General features: G+C 38.1%; 1 protein-coding gene across 2 annotated transcripts in view; it reads left to right on the top strand.

The window, feature by feature from the left end:
* The first annotated feature begins 243 nt into the window (after positions 1-243).
* LRRC8C (leucine rich repeat containing 8 VRAC subunit C) overlaps positions 244-22,795 on the top strand; it is a 101,879-nt gene continuing 79,327 nt past the window's right edge. The window contains exon 1 of one of the 2 annotated variants that reach the window (XM_077120339.1): positions 244-357. The gene's annotated coding sequence lies outside the window, so the exon portion shown is untranslated. The remainder of the gene's footprint in view (positions 358-22,795) is intronic. The other variant, XM_077120340.1, reaches the window with a different exon arrangement.

Below are 22,795 nucleotides of genomic sequence, written 5' to 3'. Positions count from 1 at the left end.
TCGGCTGGGCTGGCGGCGGCCGCGACTACCCCGGGCCCCGGCGCTGGGCGGCGCTGGCTGCCGCGGGCCCGGCGGCGCGCGGGGCGGTGCTAGAGGCGGCTCCGTCCGCGGCCCGGGAGGCGGAGGAGGGGAGGAGGGCTGCGGGGCTGGGGCGTTAGCTGCGTTCCGGCTGGGAGCCCGCGAAGAGGGCGAGGAGGAAGGCGCCGCCGTGGCCGCGGCCGCAGTGCTCTGGGCGTGACAAGCCATGAGCCGCGTTCCCGCGGGCGACCCCGCCGTCGCCGGCTGCCGCTGAGCCCGCCCGGGACACAACTCGGCGCTCCCCAGCACTCTCCCCGGCGGGCACCCTCGCGCCCAGAGGTAAGTAAGGGCGGGGAACCCGCCGAGGGATGGAGGGGCGGCCCCGAGTGGGCCACCGGGCTCGATCCGCTAGGCGCGTTAGCACCGCCACTCTTCCCGCCTCCCTCGAGTCCCTGCCTCCTCCCGGCTCGCGGGCAGAGGTCGACAGCCTCCCTGTGTGTGGTCGCTGCCACTGCTCCGAAACCCGCCAACCCCTACCCCACCCAGCGCAGCCCAGGCCGGCCCCAGCGTCCGGGAGCGGAACCCCAGCCTGCAACCAAGCACGGCGCGGCCGCGGCAGGTTCTGCGGCTCGGAGATGGGGGTGGGGTGTGGGGGCGCGGGGCGAAAACGGGGTCACGGCCCGGGGCGAGCGTCGTTCTTTCCCACCTTGGAAATCTCTGAGACCCCCCGGGCCTGTCCTTTCTGGTCTGCTTCCCCTTTCTCATCCCTAAGCCCTTGAAGTTAGGACTTTAGAGGAGAGAAGGGGAATTTGAAGATTCCGAAGGGAAGAGAGAACGATGTCTGTTCACCTGCAAAACTAAAGGGGAGAGAGAGGGGGGCTTAGAAGGATAGGGTGGGCCCCAGAAGCCAGGTGTCTAGGCCGGCGGTTGAGGCCAGAACCTCTGCCTTCATCCCAAGCCAAGTCAAAGAGGTGGTTGGGGATGGAGTTGGCAACTCAGGAGCCTTATGATGTGCTGCTGTGTAGACATTAATTCCTTTACCTCCTATAGCCAATTCTTCCCTCTTTCAACCCATTCTTCCCTCCCCCACTGTATGCTTGCCACTATACATTAGATTCCCAGCAGTTTCTTCAAAACCTGGCACTGTACTTAGCTTTGCAATAGCCATAGACACCTAGCCTGCATCCCTGGTGCGGATATTTCAGAATGTTGGGGCCAAACTTCACTTGTTTTCAAATTCCTTAAGCATTTTGAACAATCACCACACCAGTTAGGAAACACTTTCAGGTTCCCATTCTCATTAATGTAAAAAATGAAATCAATCTCTATGGGAGTGTAGAGAAGGCTGGAGCTACCCTAATTGAGCAGCCGTTTGGGGGAGGAATAGGTAAAGGAAATCTCAGTCCTATTTTAGTCACATTCTTTCTTACAAGACCTCCTAGTGTAAGAAACCTAGCCTTAACCGACAGTCCTATTTCTTGATAGGTATGCAGTCATTTCATAGGCATGATGAGGCTTCTGTATGGACAGGTCCTTAAAATGCCATCCAAATGAGAAAGGAATAAAAATGATGACTACCCTCTGGGTTAGCTGTTCTCTTGCTTAGCAAAATCCCCAGTCAGGTTTATACATTTTTACATTCCTCTTCTTCTTCTTTTTTTAAATGATTTTTGGAAAACTTGTAGACCGAAAGTGTAAGTGGAATGCCACAAAATGTTCTCAAATTCATAAACCATTTGTCAAAAGTATGTACAAAGACAACAGCTTAGATTTATACAAATCTTACCTATGAGATTTGTATTTCTTGTGAATTCCTTAAGTGGCAAAGGTCAAGAGTACAACTTTGATCAGCTTACTTTGGAGTCAGTTTGGTTGCTTGCATGCTTGGTTTTGGGGATAAGGAGTAGGATACAGCTTTGCAAAGGAGGGATGTTTTCATGGCTCACATAATAAGTTGACAACAGATAGAGCCTTCCAACCCAATAAGCACATTAGAGACATCAAGTATATTGAACAATTTTCTTATTAATAAAATTAATTAATAAAATTATCAAAGTCTTTATTAATGGTGCTCATCTCTTATTTCTCAGATCGACTAAGTCCATTATTCAATGAAATGTGTTTTCAAAAGAGAATGCTCCTGGTGAAAGATATATATTAGGAACTTTAAGAGAAAAGAATGAACAATTTTCCGTTTATGTGAAGCATATCTTTTAAAACAGTACAAAAGTGGAAATTTTTTTAAGTCCTAAGCTTTCAGATTTTACCAGATTGTTGCTATGATTTTTTTAATAGTCTGTAGTATTAAGTTATATCCCTGATAATAATATAATAAAACCCAATTTTTAAAGGGAATGGAGTGGAAACATACTTGCTTTGTCACTTATTGTGTTAAGGATTGTTCGCTGCTTAAAGCAGATGCCATGAAATAGGTTGGCTTAGTGGGAAGCTTACAGTTTTGATGCTGAGAAAAATGTCCCAATCAAGGCATTATCAAGGCAGTGTTTCTTCCATAGCCTGGCTATTGGTGATTCTTGACTCCTGTGCCACACGGTAAGGCACTTGGCAGCCTCTGCCAGTTTCTCCCTTCTCTGAATTTCATTGCTTTCAGCTTCTTGCTTCTGCGGCTTTCTCATGTCTGAGTTTCATTTTCTTATAAAGGACTCCAGTAATAGGATTAAGACCATTCCTGAGTGAGGTGGGTCACAGCTTGACTGAAGTAGCCTAACCAAAAAATCCTACTTACAATGGATCCACACCCACAGGAATGAATTAAATTTAAGAACACAATTTTGGGGGATATGTACAGTTCCAAACCATCACAATAGTTTAATATGATACATTATTATTATTAAATAGAATAGCTGCTCTGAGTACCTAACACACATTATCTCAGCACTCTTTCAACAAACCCCCAAGGTACATGGTATCAGCCACATTTTATAAAAGAGCCTCGGAGTTTGTGACTTACCCAAGACATGCAGTTAACGATTTTAATGGAATGAGGCCATTTCTGTTCTCCCAACCTACATCTTTTGTTTTTCTCCCCTATATAAATTTATTAACTAACCATAATGACTATATAGAGAAAAAGGTGAAGAAAGTGAAGTTACCTGTCTAGGTTTAGCTGTGTAACTAGTATGTAACAGAATTGGAATTTGAAATTGGGGCATTCTGGTTCCAAATCCCATGGTCTTGACATTGATCTCTATTTGATAACTGATGAAGATCCCTGTCTAACGGACAAGTCTTCATTAGCTGTTCTCATCTACAAGATGATGATGGTCTCATGAATTCCAACACAGCCAAGACTTTATACACAATTCCTAGAGGGCCACCTGTATCTCCAGCCCTGCATCAAGTATAAAAATGTTACAACCTAATGAGGATGACATCACTTTGAAGATATCCTTGAATCCACCTCATTTCTGTTGAAATAGAAATGAATGCCAATCATTCCAGATTGGCATGTGGTTTAAAAAGAGGGCTTCAAACTAGGAAGATCTAGTATAGCTCTGCCATATAGTAGCAACACAAACTAGTTCAAGTTATTCAACTTCTCTGGGCACCAGTTTTGTTATCTAAAATAGGGTTAATAGAGCCTGCCTAGATGGATTGTTGGTAGATTAAATATAAAAATACATATGAAGGTCAGCTCCTGGCTATTCCTAGTGATAGGTATTAACCCATGTTTCCTAACACTAGTTGGAATTTCTGCTGTATTTCACTTTATGCCTATTATACATGCATATAGTGATTAGTCATTGCTAACTATGATTTACTTTTCATATGGTTACACAAAGATCTAATGTGGTTTTTAGCATCTTTAATATTTGAATCACATCCTTTTTTGTTGTTGTTGTTCCGAATCGTAAACATTTGCTCACATTATATAGTTTATCCTTTGCTCCACAATGCATATTTATTAGGTTTTTACTAGCAATATTTAAATAGGTTGGAATTCTTTTTTAAAACACACTTTTCTTCTTTTCTGTCTCTCCTTATCTCTTGATCTGGTTAATCACTTCAGATACCATGACAATCTCAGTATCTACTCACACACACTTCACTCTTGGACTGAGCCTCTGAAAGTTAAAATTCTCCTTCAAGCCCCAGCGTAAATGCCACCTCCTTCTGAGTAGAGCCCTTTTATCTCCCTCTTAAATCTTTTGTCAGCTCACTTTTTCAAACACTGCTTACCACCAAATGCTTTTTTCCAATTTTAACTTTTTAGTTATTTGCCTAGATAATAATATTTCGTGAAAGACTATAAACTCTTGGAATTCAGGAACAATTTTCTATTTCTTTATATTCCAGTGATTAATGTAAAACATGGATAATATCTATTTCCTGAATGAAAGACTAATCAAATATTCTGAGAGAAATCCTTACAGTACTTAGGAAGGCAACTCAAGTTATTCGCCTTTATTACATGATCGTTAGTAGTACCCTCCTTTTTATTTTGAGACTTGTTCATCTTAGTCTTCTCCGCCAATTGAACTGCTATTACCTTTACTGTAAAGCCACAGTTCTTAAAGCCTTGGCCATTAGGTACCATGTAAGGTAGCTGTTTCATTAATAAGTTTCTCCCTTGGTGACATAACAGCCTCTTTAGGTTGCTAATACATTGAGCAAGTCAACAGTATTTAAATAGTTTGGCATTTTGGATGGTGTTAACAGTCCAGATGGCTTTCTTTAATTAGGAATAGTGTTTACCTTAAAGAAAAGAACACCTTCCTTTAAAACAAGGTTAAGATAATGAGCAAGAAGGATTTCAAGCCACTTGGGTTAAAAATAGGGCTAGTCATGGCACAGTGCACATTCTAGAACCAGATTGACCTTCGTGAGGGAATTAGCACTGGGAAAAGACTCAGATAATCTATGACACAAATAGGAGTGGAAAAAGTAAAAAGGATGAGGTAAAAGACATAAATCAAAACTATAGGGCGGACCATGGTGGATCAGCAGGCAGAGTTCTCACCTGCCAGTCTCCAGTTTGATTCCTGGTGCCTGCCCATACAGAAAAAACAAAAACAAAACAAAGTATAACACTGTATAATATCAGGCTGCTAGATATTGGTCATTCGTGGACTATAAGATAGGACACTATGGGATAAAGATGAATAAGAGAGAAGAGAAGATATTGTGACCTTGACCATCATGTATCTTCGTGTACTCTTACTTGTTCCCAGGACTTGCACAGAAAGGCAAGAGATAATCTTAGACCTTGTTTATAGTAGATAGTTTGGCAGGAATATATTGAAAATTTCCTAATCATTAAAAGATGGAAAATGAGTGAGCTCTTTTCCAATATCAGGCATGAAACCAACTGGAACTTGTGCGTAAAACATCTAAGAAGGTATCTGTCTCTCTTCTTAGCACTGTAACACACTGTCACATGTTTGAGGAGTGAACTTAGGATCATTTTCTAAATGTTGTGTGGTCTCCTTTCAAAATATGGTTCTATGGTCTATGATATTTCTAAAAGTGAATGACAGTTGGTAGAGAAATACTAAAGAACAGTATTGCAGAGAAGACAATTATCAAAATTCCAAAATCGATTTTAAGAAGATGCATTAACGCTTAGGAAAGTAATTGAAAATGTTCCAGATGACTAAAGTATTTTGAGATAAGTTCTTTAAAGAACCCTTCTAAAGGCTCAGAAGAACAAAATGTATTCCCTTGTGTGAGAAGTTTGGGAAGATAGAATAAGGAGAAGAATTAGCTTGGCTAAACCAAAAAACTTCCCCAAGGCTTGAAACACAAGGGAGAATAAAAATGGAGTGTTTCTGAACCTTTTGTTAGTTATCACCGCTCCCCTGCCCCCATCTTCAGAAACCTTATAAAAATATTTTTTAATTATTTTTTTCCTTTTCATCACCCCTCTTTGAAATTTTAATGCCATAGATATACACTTGTATAAATATATATACAGTGGCCAAGGCACAGACTATTTTTTAATATCTATTTTTATTTTTTTTGTTTTTACCCCCCCCAACCAGTTTGTCATCATCCCCAAACCCTACTCCCCTTGAGAATGTACAAATGGTGTTGCATGTTTATGAATTGGGTGCAAAAATCACAAAAGAGTCATATGAAACTGAAAGACATGCAGAATAGAGAGTGTATATTTGTGTGCATGTACATGATACCTTAATTAACAAATCCTCTGAAATTAGATTGTTTTTTTCCCCCTTTATCAAAAGCATACTTTATTGACTCTTAAACTGAAGTTCACATGTAGAACACTTGTCAAAACATCTGGTTGTCCCAGTTTAAGCTTGGTGAAATTATTAAGTTCATAAAGGTATCCTCCAGAGCCTACTCTGTGTCTCATTCCTTCCCAAATTTCAGATGCTCCACGTCTTTAATTTCATCCTGTTACACTGGGAAAGCTCTGATATTAGCCATTCAGTCTTCTGATAGGACGATTATACATGAGTATAAATCAGTTTGTCTTCATTAAAGCATTTGTGTTTTAAACCATGTGTTAATAGTTGTGAAAAACTGTGTTCTCTATCAAAGAGGTTTCAGGTAACAACCAGGGGATACTCTGGGAGGGAGGCTGGGTACTGCCCCCCCCACCCCCCCCCCGAGGTCATTCTTGGTTTTCTGGCGTGTGATTCGTCTTCAGGAAGCCTATGGAGCACAGGCTCGGGCTTCTGGAGCAGCCGGAAGGCTAGAGGAGCTTGTCTTCTTTGTATATTGACTGTCAGGATCTGGAGCCTGTCCAGCCCAAAAAATCCAGCAAAATTCTGGTCCATCCTCATCTCCATTTTATTCGTAACCATATTGTTCTTTTCCCTTTTCTTTACTCTCATACCTTCAGAAATATATATATATATATATTCAGCTTCATTTTTTTGGAGCTTCACTGAAACTTTCATGAAGGCAGGAGCCATATACCTACACCCCTCTTGTTCACCTCTGGATCCACAGCACCTGACAATGCCTGGAATATAATCGTTCCAGAAATAGCCCTAGAATACATATTTAATGATATATTTTACAGCAACATACCTTACCTACTATCTTGGAATGTATGCATTTCCTCTGCTATTATATTAAATGCTGATAATGAAATTTGGTAGTCCAATTAGAAGTCATTCTTCTTAATAGGGAAATAAATTCTGTATATGTAAATACTTCTACATGTGATTTGAAATTAGGAGCAAAAATACTTTAGAAAATATTAACTCAGGACATCAAAATAAATCCTAGGCAAAACTCGTCTTTCTCAAATATATTAGAGATTTATGAAAATTAGGAACAGTTTCAAATCTCTCTCTATTTTGGGGTAAGGGGGGTGAATGGGGACGGTATAACCTATAAATCCAGTTGCCAAAAAATACTGTTCAGGGTAATTTAGCTAATAACATTTTGATTTTTATTAAGATAACTATCAGAATGACTTCAGTAGGAGAACATCTGTCAAGCTAATTTGTATTATCTCTTTTGATACTAGCAAGATTCAGTATAATGTGCTTATCTGCAAAGTTAGGAAACACTGTCCAGCACACACAGGTTTCTAGGTCATACACAGCTATGTACATCGCCACACTCAGAAAACAGTTATCACTTCAAGAGCTAGCAGCTGAAGGTATGTCTAGAGTTTGGATCTAAGTTGAATACTTAAGCATGTTATCTAAAAATCTAGCCGTCATGATAAAAAACATGACTCTTATATTTATATAATTGACTCCATGGTAGATCGATGGCTTGATGTTGAAGAAAGGATTTGAAGTCAACTTGGCCAAAAAAAAAAAAGGAAATAGTCAAAATCAAGTAATGAAAACCATTTAGGGGAAAAAAAAATACAGGGTACTACCTTGAAAAAAGAGAAATTAACCAGACAAATATACTAGATTTTTGTTTTGTTTTGTTATGTTTATTGCTGTGGCTCCAATTATTTAGAGCAGTGCCTAATATGTAGCAAGAAATAAGTATTTGTGGAATGAATAAACATGAAATGCCAGATGAAGTAAGTCTAGCTGTATGCCATTAGGGCAAAAGAAAAATTAGTTCTAAGGGGGTGGTGGTGATAGGAAATTAGTAGACTGAATAGCCAAACTTTTTGGACAAATCATTTATAGCGTATGTCAAAGTTTTATTTCATCTTCACTATAAGAGGAGAGATTTCTGTTAGGTCACTTCAAAAATTCTTTCTTAGTAAGGACATTTAATAGGAAAAGTGGATGGTTAGATTATTGTTAGACAAGGTAAAAAATATGTGTTCAAATTCACTAGACTCTTGACTGAGAGCTGAGTGTCTGGGTAACTGGCTTCTCAGGACAAGTCTTATTTCCATTAAAGTACATCAGACAATTGTTTGAGTATTTTATCAGGAATGCTCACTTCTTCATAGAAGGAGATTGTGAATTATATCTCCCAATCAGGTTTTATGTCAGATCAAGTTGAAAACAATTTAAACAAACAAACAAAAAACAGCTGCTCTTTTTCACTTAGACAATCTTTCCAAATTTATTTTGGTCAAAGAAAGATCCATCCATCTCATTCCATTTTTTAAGTCCCTTGAATTTGTTACCTAATCATTTGCCTTTTAGATTTTCAAATTTATAGTATACATATGCAATCATGATTACCAGAAATATTTGTATAAAACTGGTACACTTTAAACTGGTTTTCCACATCAGGGAAAATTTTCTGAACATGATGCAGGCTGACTGTCAGGATCAGATCATTGATACTGTTTCAGTATTATCTGTTTTATATCGTTCATGGACTCAAGCTTTTATATTTTGCATGTTCTTTTGTATTTCGCATGCTTCTTGCTGTACGTTTGAACACATATAAACTATCTTGTTTGTTCAACAAATTCAGTGCCTTATGAACAACCACTAAGACCAAATAGTTCATTTCTTTGCCAAAGCTTTGTAAAATCTTTGGAGTCACATCTTTTCTTCTTTTGGGCTAGAAATATTTTTTATTGCCCTTCTCAGCTTTGTCTACTCCAAGGCCAGGACCTAAAAAGCACCCAGATTATCTCCATTAGGCTTTTTAATTTTTTCCCTAAAACTTTTTATTTTGAAATAATATCAAACTTAAAGGACAGTTGCAAAAATAATACAAAACCCTTATTGAGAACTCCATCATCCCCTTCCCCACCCCCAGATATGCAGATCCACTAATTTTGACATTTTGCTACATTTACCACATCGTTCTTTCTATTAATCATCTATCTAGCTTTCTTACAATTTTTCTAAACATTTGAGAGTAGGCTGTATATATCATGCTCCTTGTACACATAATACTTCCATGTATGTTTCCTAAGAGCAAGGCTATTTATCCGTGTAACTGTCTGAAGTACAGTTACCAAGTTCAAGTACAGTTAGCAAGTACATTGATATAAAACTTTCAGTTATCTCCCTTAGATTTTCGTCATGGTGCTATTCCTCTTTTCTTGACACCACTCTCTTTTCTCCAAAGCTTCTTGTTCTACCAATAAGATGTATTCTTTACCTCCTGAAAAGTTGAAATTCTATAGGCCATAATGAAATAGCAGACTAGAATCCTGGGAGAATGCTGTAGACATCATTGCCATTTACAAAGTACAGCACTAGTACCTTCATAGTAAATTGACAAGCCAAATTAAATGTAATTCACTTCTAAATGTGACTTTTTTGCACAGTATGTTACAACTTAAGTTTATGCAATTAGGTAAGAAGGAGGACAGATCCTTAATGAACCTATTGAAATAGGTAGGTTACCAGGAGAAGCAAAGGGTCTCAGTATGGAGTAATCACTGCCATTCTAAGTAGTTTGGTGGACTAGGTCAACCTACATAGTCGGTCATTACTCGCTGGTTCAGTAGTTGAAATTTGATAATAGGTAAAATTTACTGTTACCCTAAAGTCAATGTGGCACTTTTGCAGTCATTCAGGCGCACGTACAGAGTGGCAAAAAATCCGAGTCACCCAACTGCGTGTTCCCAGCTGAGGTCAAACAAGGCAGCACTCTGCCTCCTTGTTTCAGCTTTCATCCTATAAACAAGTGTGCTTTTTGTGGTATACTAAGTGCCATGGTTTTCACATTTTTGTGTTTTTTTCATTGGCAATTTCGCTGTTTGAAAGGGCCCCCAAGCATAGTGCTGAAGTGCCGTCTGATGCACAGTACAAGAAGGCTGTGATGTATCTTACAGAGAAGGCGTGTTGGAGAAGCCTCATCAGGCATGAGTTTCAGTGCTGTTGGCCATGAGTTCAGTGTTAATGAATCAATAATGTATATTAAATAAGGCATATTAAATAAAGCAAGGTTGTGTATTGAGGTGATGAAAATGTTGATTCAGAGACTCGCAGGAACCTAACAAAATATTTCCCCTAGGAGCTCTGGTTCAGTAGTCTCTAATTCAGTGTTGTAGTGGATTTATAGAACATAACTATCGCGAACAATGAGAACTGACTGTATGTCACATTTTTTAGAGACTCATCATAGACTCCATGATGGAACTATCTACCAATAAGTTTTTATTGTTTTTAGATGTAGTTAGAGTAAGCAAAGTTTAAACAATCCTTAACAAAACTTGTGGTTTTTTTTTAAAAACATATCTCTCCAAATTCCAATCATTAAATAAAGATTATATTTAAATTCTCCTGAGGTTTCATTAGTTCGTTGGTCACAACTTTCCCTATAGGATGCTGTTCATGATGATAGCATACTGGAAATCTTTTGAGTTCTAGAATTCTAAAGGGTATGTTCATTTGGGTAGTGTTCTAAGGAGTGTGGTCTTTCAGCTCTTATCAAAACCAAGTTTCTGATGTATACGTTATCACTAGATAACATACAAATCAAAGAGAGATTAAAATTTTAGTGTAGCTGCTTGCATAACTAATAATCAGAGATATTTACATATAAAGCCTTTTGATTATAGGTATTTTTAAAAATACCTCCCAATGCACTGAAATAATCTGCTAAATTATGGGTGAGAGTCTAAGAAGGAGACAAGGGGCCTTTCTCAAATATCTCTCAGAAAATAAAACATCAATGATGGACTAGCTTAAATTGCTTAAGCCCTGTGCTAGTTTGAAACTGTTATGTACCCCAGCAAAGCCATTTTCTTTCAATCCTGACCCAATTGTGTGGGTCCAGACCTGTTGTTTAGTGTGGAACCTTTAATTAGATTGTTTCCATGGAGATTGACCCACTCAGTTGTGGGTGTGATCTTTTGATTAGATGGAGATCTGACTCTGCCCATTAAAGGTAGGTTTTGATTCATTTATTGGAGTCCTTTAAAAGAAGACACGTTTTGGAGAAAGTATGGTTGTTTCAAGGCTGTCAAAGATGCATATGTTTGGAGATGTAAAGGAAAATACCAGAAGGACCCACAAGATCTGCAAGAGTCATTTGAAACCAGAAAGCAGGAAAGGAGCCCAGCAGACATTTTCATGTGCCTTCCCATGAGATGTTAAGCAAGTCAGAACCCAGAGTTTTACCCTGAAGGATCTAAGTAAGGGCCCACGACACTTAGAGAGGAAGTCACTGGAATCAGAATCTGGAATCAGTAAACTGAGAGCAAGGACCTCAGATGCCAGCCACATGACTTCTCAGCTGACAGAGAAATCCCAGACACCATTTGGCCCTTTCTTGAATCAAGGTATCTTATCTAGTTTGCAAGCTGCTGGAATGTAATATATCAGAAACCGAATGGCTTTTAAAAAGGGGAATTTATTAAGTTTCAGGTTTACAGTTCTGAGGCCATGAAAATGTCCAAATTAAGGCACCAACAAGAGGTTATCTTCACTCAGAAAAGGCCAGTGAAGTTCAGGGTTTCTCTCTCAGCTGGAAGGGTACATAGTGAAGTCTGCTAGCTTCCTCTGCTAGCTTCTTATTTCCTGAAGCTTCCCCAGGGGTGTTTTTCTTTATCTCCAAAGAGCTCTGGCTGTGTGGATTCTGTTGGTTCTGGTTGCTCTGTCAGTTCTGGTGGCTCTAGAGCTTTTGTCAGAATGGTTCCCTCTTAAAGTGCCTGTGTGCCAGTTTGAAAGGATTTATGTACCCTAGAAAAGCCATGTTTTAATCCTAATCAATCTTGTGAGAACAATGGTTTCTTCTGATCCCTATTCAGTGCTATAGATGGGACCTTCAATTAGCTTTTCTCCACAGAGATGTGACTCAAACAAGTTTGTTTTAAACTTGATTGGGTGGAGACATACCTGCACCCAATTCTACTATGTGTCTTAAATTAGTTTGCTGGGATCCTATAAAAGAGGAGACATTTTTTGGAGAAAATGCCTTTTGAGAATGATGAGAAAGCCGCTGCAGAGCCGAGTAGAGCCATGAGGCCAACAGAACCGCAGAGTCCACCAGTCAGTGACCTTTGGAGATTCTGAGAGAGCAGAAAAGGACAACAGAGTGGCAAGAGTCACGAAGCAGAGTCCACCCACCAGCAACCTTTGGAGATGAGAATGCCCCCGGGGGAACTTCATGAAGCACGAGGCCTGGGGAGGAAGCTAGCAGACAATGCTGTGTTCGCCATGTGCCTTTCCAGATGAGAGAGAAACCCTGACCATGTTCACCATGTGCCTTTCCACTTGAGAGAGAAGTCCTGAACTTCATCAACCTTCTTGAATCAAGATGTCAAGATTGGACGTTTCTATAGACTTGTTTTAATTGGGACATTTCCACGGCCTAAAAACTATAAGTTTGCAACTTATTAAATTCCCCTTTTTAAAAGCCATTCTGTTTCTGGTATATGGCATTCCAGCAACTAGCCAACTAGAACAGGGCCCCAGTAAGGAACCCTACCTTGAATGGATGGAGACATATCTCCATGGAAACCATCTAATCAAAAGTTACCACCTATAATTGAGTGAATCTATGTCCATGGAAGCAATAAAAAAGATACCACCCGGTAATATTGAATGAGGATTAAAGGACATGGCTTTTCTGGGATGCACAACAGATGTAAACTGACACAGTATCTTTCTCTGGATGTCTTAATTTGGACATTTTTATGGCCTTAGAACTGTAAACTTGTCACTTAATAAATCTCGGTTTTAAAAGCGAGATTTGTATATTGCATTCCAGCAGCATTTACAAACTAAAACAACCCCCTAGCAGATAATACTTATAAACTCTGAACAAAATATAAAAACCAACTATTTGAAAATAGTGGAGAACAAACGAAAGCAAGTAAAAATTGGTGGGAGTTAATCCTTTGAAGGAATTGCATTTAGTGAAAATTGAATTGTAAATTTACTGATGAGAGAGTTCCCCTGGCCATATGCACCAGAGCTGCTAAAACTCAAGCCAAATGCAGCAATGTTACTGACCTTAAAATTCAGACTATAGTCTTTTAGCCTTCCCGAGGGCCTAAAAAATTAAGGAGGAAATCCTGGGAAGAAAGGAGTCACATAAAGGAGAAAGTCCTAGTATCTGCATGTAAACTTTCTTGAAATCTTTGCTTGACACATGCTCATGTGAGGGGAGACTTCTGGATCCTAGCTGAAAATAGCAGCTGCAAAGCTAAAAGACCTAAACAGGTAATTTAGCTGTTGCCTACCTTCAAGAAGACAGAGTTTGCAGTTTCAACTCAATCAAGTTACTAGCCTGAAAAAAATAAAATAGATACCCTGCAGAGGAAAATAGAATTCAGAGCTTCTGTAACATCATGCAGCATGCCTAGTATCCAAAATAACTAGGCATAAATAAATAAACAGGAAAATGTGTGTATAAATAACACAAAGAAAAGTCAATAGAAATCAATCCAAGATGCTCCAAAGTTGGAATAGTAATTTTAAAACTGATACTATGAAAGAGTTTTTAAAATTAAATTAATAATGAATTAACAGATAGGGAATCTAAGCAAAGAAATGGAATCTATCAAACTGAGCAATCAGTAACAATAACATATCTAGAATAACCCCAAACATTTGTAAATAAAATAACACATTTCTAAGTATCTCATGGGCAAAAGAAAAAAATTTTTTTTAAATTTTAAAATATTTCAAACTGAATCATAAAAATTCAACACTAAAAAATTAATGGGAAATGTGCCAGAGACCCGGGTTCAGTTACCGGACCCTACCCATGCCACAAAACAAACAAACAAAATTCATGGGGAATGTTAATGGGATGTAGCTAAAGCAGAGCATATTTGGATAGATAGAATAAGCTTTATGTACTTTTAAAAAAGAAGAAAGATTTTAAATCAATTATCTTTGTTTCTAACACAAGAAGCTAGATTAAATGCAAAAAGGCAGGAGGAGAAAATAATAAATTTAAACAGAATCATGAAATGAAAAATAGATGGCTGCTAGAGAAAATTAAATGTCAAAAGTTGGTTCTTTGAGGACTTTATCATGAAAATAAAATGGCAGCCTACATAATGGGAGAAAATATTTAGAAACCACGTATCTGATAAAAGATTAATATCCAGAATATATAAAACTTAAAATATATAAACTTAAAAATAAAAAGACAACCTAATTTAAAAATGAGCAAAAGACTTGAACAGATAGCTTTCCAAAGAAGATATACAAATGTTGAAAAAGCACATGAAGAGATACTCAACATTACTAGCCATCAGGGAAATGCAAATCAAAAACCACTATGAGATACCTCTTCATACCCATTAAAATAGCTGCCACAAGAAAAAAGGAAAATAAGCATTGGAGAAGATGTGCAGAAATAGGAATAAACATTTATTATTGCTGGCAATATAAAATGGTGTACCCACTGTGGAAGACATCTTGATGATTCCTCAGAAGGCTAAGTGTAGAACTACTATATGGCACGCAGTCCTACTGGTAGGTGTATTCCAAAAATAATTGAAAGCAGGGTCTCAGACATATATATATATATTTTTTTTAATTATTAATTAATGGAAAAAAAGAAATTAACCCAACATTTAGAAATCATACCATTCTACATATGCAATCAGTAATTCTTAACATCATCACATAGATGCATGATCATCGTTTCTTAACATTTGCATCGGTTTAGAAGAACTAGCAACACAACAGAAAAAGATATAGAATGTTAATATAGAGAAAAAAAATAAAAGTAATAATAATAGTAAAAAAAAAAGACAAACAAGCAACCAGACAGACAAAAACAAAAAACAAACAAACAAACAAAAAAACCTATAGCTCAGATGCAGCTTCATTCAGTGTTTTAACATGATTACTTTACAATTAGGTAGTATTGTGCTGTCCATTTTTGAGTTTTTGTATCTAGTCCTGTTGCACAGTCTGTATCCCTTCAGCTCCAATTACCCATTATCTTACCCTGTTTCTAACTCCTGCTGGACTCTGTTACCAATCACATATTCCAAGTTTATTCTCGAATGTCGGTTCACATCAGTGGGACCATACATATTTGTCTTTTAGTTTTTGGCTAGACTCACACAGCATAATGTTCTCTAGGTCCATCCATGTTATTACATGCTTCATAAGTGTATCCTGTCTTAAAGCTGCATAATATTCCATCGTAGGTATATACCACAGTTTGTTTAGCCACTCGTCTGTTGATGGACATTTTGGCTGTTTCCATCTCTTTGCAATTGTAAATAACGCTGCTATAAACATTGGTGTGCAAATGTCCGTTTGTGTCTTTGCCCTTAAGTCCTTTGAGTAGATTCCCAGCAATGGTATTGCTGGGTCGTATGGCAATTCTATATTCAGCTTTTTGAGGAACCGCCAAACTGCCTTCCACAGTGGTTGCACCATTTGACATTCCCACCAACAGTGGATAAGTGTGCCTCTTTCACCACATCCTCTCCAGCACTTGTCATTTTCTGTTTTGTTGATAATGGCCATTCTGGTGGGTGTGAGATGATATCTCATTGTGGTTTTGATTTGCATTTCTCTAATGCCCAGGGACATTGAGCATCTCTTCATGTGCCTTTTGGCCATTTGTATTTCCTCTTCTGAGAGGTGTCTGTTCAAGTCTTTTTCCCATTTTGTAATTGGGTTGGCTGTCTTTTTGTTGTTGAGTTGAACAATCTCTTTATAAATTCTGGATACTAGACCTTTATCTGATATGTCATTTCCAAATATTGTCTCCCATTGTGTAGGCTGTCTTTCTACTTTCTTGATGAAGTTCTTTGATGCACAAGTGTTTAATTTTGAGGAGCTCCCATTTATTTATTTCCTTCTTCAGTGTTCTTGCTTTAGGTTTAAGGTCCATAAAACCGCCTCCAATTGTAAGTTTCATAAGATATCTCCCAACATTTTCCTCTAACTGTTTTATGGTCTTAGACCTAATGTTTAGGTCTTTGATCCATTTTGAGTTAACTTTTGTATAGGGTGTGAGATATGGGTCTTCTTTCATTCTTTTGCATATGGATATCCAGTTCTCTAGGCACCATTTATTGAAGAGACTGTTCTATCCCAGGTGAGTTGGCTTGACTGCCTTATCAAAGATCAAATGTTCATAGATGAGAGGGTCTACATCTGAGCACTCTATTCAATTCCATTGGTCGATATATCTATCTTTATGCCAATACCATGCTGTTTTGACCACTGTGGCTTCATAATATGCCTTAAAGTCAGGCAGCGCGACACCTCCAGCTTCATTTTTTTTCCTCAAGATGTTTTTAGCAATTCGGGGCACCCTGCCCTTCCAGATAAATTTGCTTATTGGTTTTTCTATTTCTGAAAAATAAGTTGTTGGGATTTTGATTGGTATTGCATTGAATCTGTAAATCAATTTAGGTAGGATTGACATCTTAACTATATTTAGTCTTCCAATCCATGAACACGGTATGCCCTTCCATCTATTTAGGTTTTCTGTGATTTCTTTTAACAGTTTTTTGTAGTTTTCTTTATATAGGTTTTTTGTCTCTTTAGTTAAATTTATTCCTAGGTATTTTATTCTTTTAGTTGCAATTGTAAATGGGATTCGTTTCTTGATTTCCCCCTCAGCTTGTTCATTACTAGTGTATAGAAATGCTACAGATTTTTGAATGTTGATCTTGTAACCTGCCACTTTGCTGTACTCATTTATTAGCTCTAGTAGTTTTGTTGTGGATTTTTCTGGGTTTTCGACGTATAGTATCATATCGTCTGCAAACAGTGATAGTTTTACTTCTTCCTTTCCAGTTTTGATGCCTTGTATTTCTTTTTCTTGTCTAATTGCTCTGGCTAGAACCTCCAACATAATGTTGAATAATAGTGGTGATAGTGGGCATCCTTGTCTTTTTCCTGATCTTAGGGGGAAAGTTTTCAATTTTTCCCCATTGAGGATGATATTAGCTGTGGGTTTTTCATATATTCCCTCTATCATTTTAAGGAAGTTCCCTTGTATTCCTATCTTTTGAAGTGTTTTCAACAGGAAAGGATGTTGAATCTTGTCGAATGCCTTCTCTGCATCAATTGAGATGATCATGTGATTTTTCTGCTTTGATTTGTTGATATAGTGTATTACATTAATTGATTTTCTTATGTTGAACCATCCTTGCATACCTGGGATGAATCCTACTTGGTCATGATGTATAATTCTTTTAATGTGTTGTTGGATACGATTTGCTAGAATTTTATTGAGGATTTTTGCATCTATATTCATTAGAGAGATTGGTCTGTAGTTTTCTTTTTTTGTAATATCTTTGCCTGGTTTTGGTATGAGGGTGATGTTGGCTTCATAGAATGAATTAGGTAGTTTTTCCTCCACTTCGATTTTTTTGAGGAGTTTGAGGAGAGTTGGTACTAATTCTTTCTGGAATGTTTGATAGAATTCACATGTGAAGCCATCTGGTCCTGGACTTTTCTTTTTAGGAAGCTTTTGAATGACTGATTCAATTTCTTTACTTGTGATTGGTTTGTTGAGGTCATCTATTTCTTCTTGAGTCAAAGTTGGTTGTTCATGTCGTTCCAGGAACCCATCCATTTCATCTAAATTGTTGTATTTATTAGCGTAAAGTTGTTCATAGTATCCTGTTATTACCTCCTTTATTTCTATGAGGTCAGTAGTTATGTCTCCTCTTCCATTTCTGATCGTCTTTATTTGCATCCTCTCTCTTCTTCTTTTTGTCAATCTTGCTAAGGGCCCATCAATCTTATTGATTTTCTCATAGAACCAATTTCTGGTCTTATTGATTTTCTCTATTGTTTTCATGTTTTCAATTTCATTTATTTCTGCTCTAATCTTTGTTATTTCTTTCCTTTTGCTTGCTTTGGGGTTAGTTTGCTGTTCTTTCTCCAGTTCTTCCAAATGGACAGTTAATTCCTGCATTTTTGCCTTTTCTTCTTTTCTGATATAGGCATTTAGGGCAATAAATTTCCCTCTTAGCACTGCCTTTGCTGCGTCCCATAAGTTTTGATATGTTGTGTTTTCATTTTCATTCACCTCGAGGTATTTATTAATTTCTCTTTCAATTTCTTCTTTGATCCACTTGTTGTTTAAGAGTGTGTTGTTGAGCCTCCACGTATTTGTGAATTTTCTGGCACTCCGTCTATTATTGATTTCCAACTTCATTCCTTTATGATCCGAGTAAGTGTTATGTATGATTTCAATCTTTTAAAATTTGTTAAGACTTGCTTTGTGACCCAGCATATGGTCTATCTTTGAGAATGATCCATGAGCACTTGAGAAAAAAGTGTATCCTGCTGTTGTGGGATGTAATGTCCTATAAATGTCTGTTAAGTCTAGCTCATTTATAGTAATATTCAGATTCTCTATTTCTTTATTGATCCTCTGTCTAGATGTTCTGTCCATTGATGAGAATTGAAGTCTCCAACTATTATGGTATATGTGTCTATTTCCCTTTTCAGTGTTTGCAGTGTATTCCTCACGTATTTTGGGGCATTCTGGTTCGGTGCGTAAATATTTATGATTGTTATGTCTTCTTGTTTAATTGTTCCTTTTATTAGTATATAGTGTCCTTCTTTGTCTCTTTTAACTGTTTTACATTTGAAGCCTAATTTGTTGGATATTAGAATAGCCACTCCTGCTCTTTTCTGGTTGTTATTTGCATGAAATATCTTTTCCCAACCTTTCACTTTCAACCTGTGTTTATCTTTGGGTCTAAGATGTGTTTCCTGTAGGCAGCATATAGAAGGATCCTGTTTTTTAATCCATTCTGCCATTCTATGTCTTTTGATTGGGGAATTCAGTCCATTAACATTTAGTGTTATTACTGTTTGGATAATATTTTCCTCTACCATTTTGCCTTTTGTATTATATATATCATATCTGACTTTCCTTCTTTCTACACTCTTCTCCATACCTCTCTCTTCTGTCTTTTCGTATCTGACTCTAGTGCTCCCTTTAGTATTTCTTGCAGAGCTGGTCTCTTGGTCACAAATTCTCTCAGTGACTTTTTGTCTGAGAATGTTTTAATTTCTCCCTCATTTTTGAAGGATAATTTTGCTGGATATAGGAGTCTTGGTTGGCAGTTTTTCTCTTTTAGTAATTTAAATATATCATCCCACTGTCTTCTAGCTTCCATGGTTTCTGTTGAGAAATCTACACATAGTCTTATTGGGTTTCCCTTGTATGTGATGGATTGTTTTTCTCTTGCTGCTTTCAAGATCCTCTCTTTCTCTTTGACCTCTGACATTCTATCTAGTAAGTGTCTTGGAGAACGCCTATTTGTGTCTAATCTCTTTGGGGTGCGCTGCACTTCTTGGATCTGTAATTTTAGGTCTTTCATAAGAGTTGGGAAATTTTCAGTGATAATTTCTTCCATTAGTTTTTCTCCTCCTTTTCCCTTCTCTTCTCCTTCTGGGACACCCACAACACGTATATTTGTGCGCTTCATATTGTCTTTGAGTTCCCTGATACCCTGTTCTAATTTTTCCATTCTTTTCCCGATAGTTTCTGTTTCTTTTTGGAATTCAGATGTTCCATCCTCCAAATCACTAATTCTATCTTCTGTCTCTTTAAGTCTATCATTGTAAGTATCCATTGTTTTTTCCATCTTTTCTACTTTATCCTTCACTTTCATAAGTTCTGTGATTTGTTTTTTCAGTTTTTCTATTTCTTCTTTTTGTTCAGCCCATGTCTTCTTCATGTCCTCCCTCAATTTATCGATTTCGTTTTTGAAGAGGTTTTCCATTTCTGTTCGTATATTCAGCATTAGTTGTCTCAGCTCCTGTATCTCATTTGAACTATTGGTTTGTTCCTTTGACTGGGCCATATTTTCAATTTTCTGAGTGTGATCCGTTATCTTCTGCTGGCGTCTGGGCATTTAGTCAGATTTCCCTGGGTTTTGGACCCAACAGGTTGAAAGATTTTTCTGTGAAATCTCTGGGTTCTGTTTTTCTTATCCTGCCCAGTAGGTGGCGCTTGTGGCACACGTTTGTCTGCGGGTCCCACCTGTAAAAGGTGCTGTGGGTCCTTTAACTTTGGAAAACTCTCGCCGTGGGGGAGGTTCGCCAGCCGAAGCAGCTTGGAAGAGTGCCAGCCGGCCCGGGGGTCTGAACGCGGGGAGGGTCGCCGGCCGCCGCAGCCCGGGAGAGCACCCCTCCTAATTTCGTAGTCGGCCCGGGGCGCCAAGCATGGTGGGAGGGCGCCAGCTGCTGCGGCCCGGGAGAGTGCACCGTTCCCAGCCGGACCCGGGAGTCACGTGTTTGGAAGGGACCCCCCCCGTCACCGTTCTCCGTGGCCTGGGGATTTCCGATCCAATTCTCTCAATGGTCCGGGCGGCCGTACGTGGTAGTGGCGCCAGCCGCCGCGGCTTGAGGGGACCGCCTGCCCAATTCTGCCAGCTGGCCCAGGAAGAAGGAAGGGAGGGACTCCGGCCGCTTGCCGCCCCGCCCAGGGAAGCCCGCGCCCCTCGGCGATCTCACCGGAGCGGGTTCTCTCAGCCAGTCAACCGTTCCAGGATGGGGTATGCTGTCTTTTTTTCAGACATATATTTTTAACACTAAAGTTCATAGCAGCATTATTCACAGTTGCCAAAAGATGGAAGAAATCCAAATGTCCATCAGCTGATGAATGGATAAGGAAAGTGTCATATGCATATATACAATAGAATATTATTCAGCCATAAAAAGGGATGAAGTCCTCGTACATTTGACAACATGGATGAACCTTGAAGTTGAGTGAAATAAGCTGGACATAAAAGAACAAATATTGTATGATCTCACTGTTTTGAAACAGTTAGACTAGTCAAACTCACAGAATCAGAATCTAGAATATAGGTTACCAGGGGCAAGGTAAGGATAGAGAATGGGAAGTTAAGGCTTAAGACGTACAAGGTTCCTACATGGAGTGTTGGAAATGTTTTGGTAATGGATGGTAATGATGGTAGCACAGCATTGTGAATGCAATTAACAGCATGAAATACATATCTGAATATGATTAAAGGGGAAATGTTAGATTGTATATATGGTAACAGAATAAAATTAAAAAAAAAATCCATGAAAGAGTATACTACCCAGTGTACCCTAAGTTATAAAATGGGCTTTTAGTTATAAAAATCAATTATAACAAATATTCCACACCAATGCAAGGTGTTTGTCGTAGGGTGCTGCTGTATGGGAATCCTGTATTTAATTCATGATTGTTCTGTAAACCCCCAACTTCTCTAATAAAAAAAGTTGGTTCTTTGAAAATATAAATGAAGTTAATCTAGCACAACCTCCAAAAGGAAGAAGGGATAAGAAAGAGAGAAAGAAAGTGATAGAACTCAAAAGACCAATGTCAGGAACAGAAGAACAGTGTCCCTACAGATCATACTTACATTTACAGAATTATAAGGAAATATTACGATAAACTATATGCTCATAATTCCAACAACTTAAATGAAAATAACCCTCGAGAGGCACAACTTACAAAATTTGACACAAGACGACATAGAAATCTAAGTAACTCTCTATTAAGGAAAATTAATTTATGGCCAAAAGTTTTCCTACAGGGAAAACTTCACACAAAGGTGATTTATCTCAGGAATGCAAGGTTGGTTTAACATTCAATAATTACTATAATTCACCATATTAGATGATCATATGGGGCGAGCCACATTAGCTCAGCAGGCAGAGTTTTCACTTGCCATGCCAGTGACCCAGGTTTGATTCCTAGTGCCTGCCTATGCCAAAAAAAAAAATCATGGTTTTCCTCCTTTTTTGTCTCAATAGATGTAGAAAAATCACATCACAAAATCCCACATCTATTCTTGACAAAGATTATTATAAAAATTATCTATAAATCTCATAAAGGCCTTTTATATAAAACCTAAAGATAATATAACATTTATAGTGAAAAATTTAATGCTTTCCCTGTAAGATCAGGAACTAAGGAAAAAATTTCAATAGATATGAAAAAATTAAGGACATTGAAATTGGAAAGGAGAAAATAAAACATGCTTTCCTTATGTATGTTTAGAAAATATGAAGTCCATAATCTAAGGAATCTGTAAAACGAGTAAAAATAATAAGTGCCACACTAACTTCTGGTTGACCACAGGTACTTTAAATTTATAGAAAGAGATCTTAGAAGTATTTCTGTTGACAGTCACTGTATCAGTCAGCTTTTGGACATGAACATGAGATGCTTTTACTTATATTGCTGGTATATCTAATAACAAATTACATTAATACCATTTTATCCATCAGTTTTACTTGACAGCTTTCCCTGTAATGTGAGTGCAATAAACAGAGCTGCCTACTGTTGATCTAATTAAGTCAATGAAGAGCAAACAAATTAAAACTAATTATTCTAACATCACTTTTGCTTGTCAGTGCCACATTTTGAGTTAAAAGGAAAGGGAAAAAACCTTTGGGGCTACCTAGAAGCTGTCTACTGAATATCAAACATGTTTTGGGTATAAAAACATCTATCCTTTTTATTTATTCCAAATATGGGACATGGTCTTAAAGAA

This window comes from Tamandua tetradactyla, chromosome 11, assembly GCF_023851605.1.
Source record: "Tamandua tetradactyla isolate mTamTet1 chromosome 11, mTamTet1.pri, whole genome shotgun sequence".
Classification (NCBI taxonomy): domain Eukaryota; kingdom Metazoa; phylum Chordata; class Mammalia; order Pilosa; family Myrmecophagidae; genus Tamandua; species Tamandua tetradactyla.
Note: the sequence above shows the minus strand (reverse complement) of the source record. Positions and strands in the feature narration are given on the sequence as shown.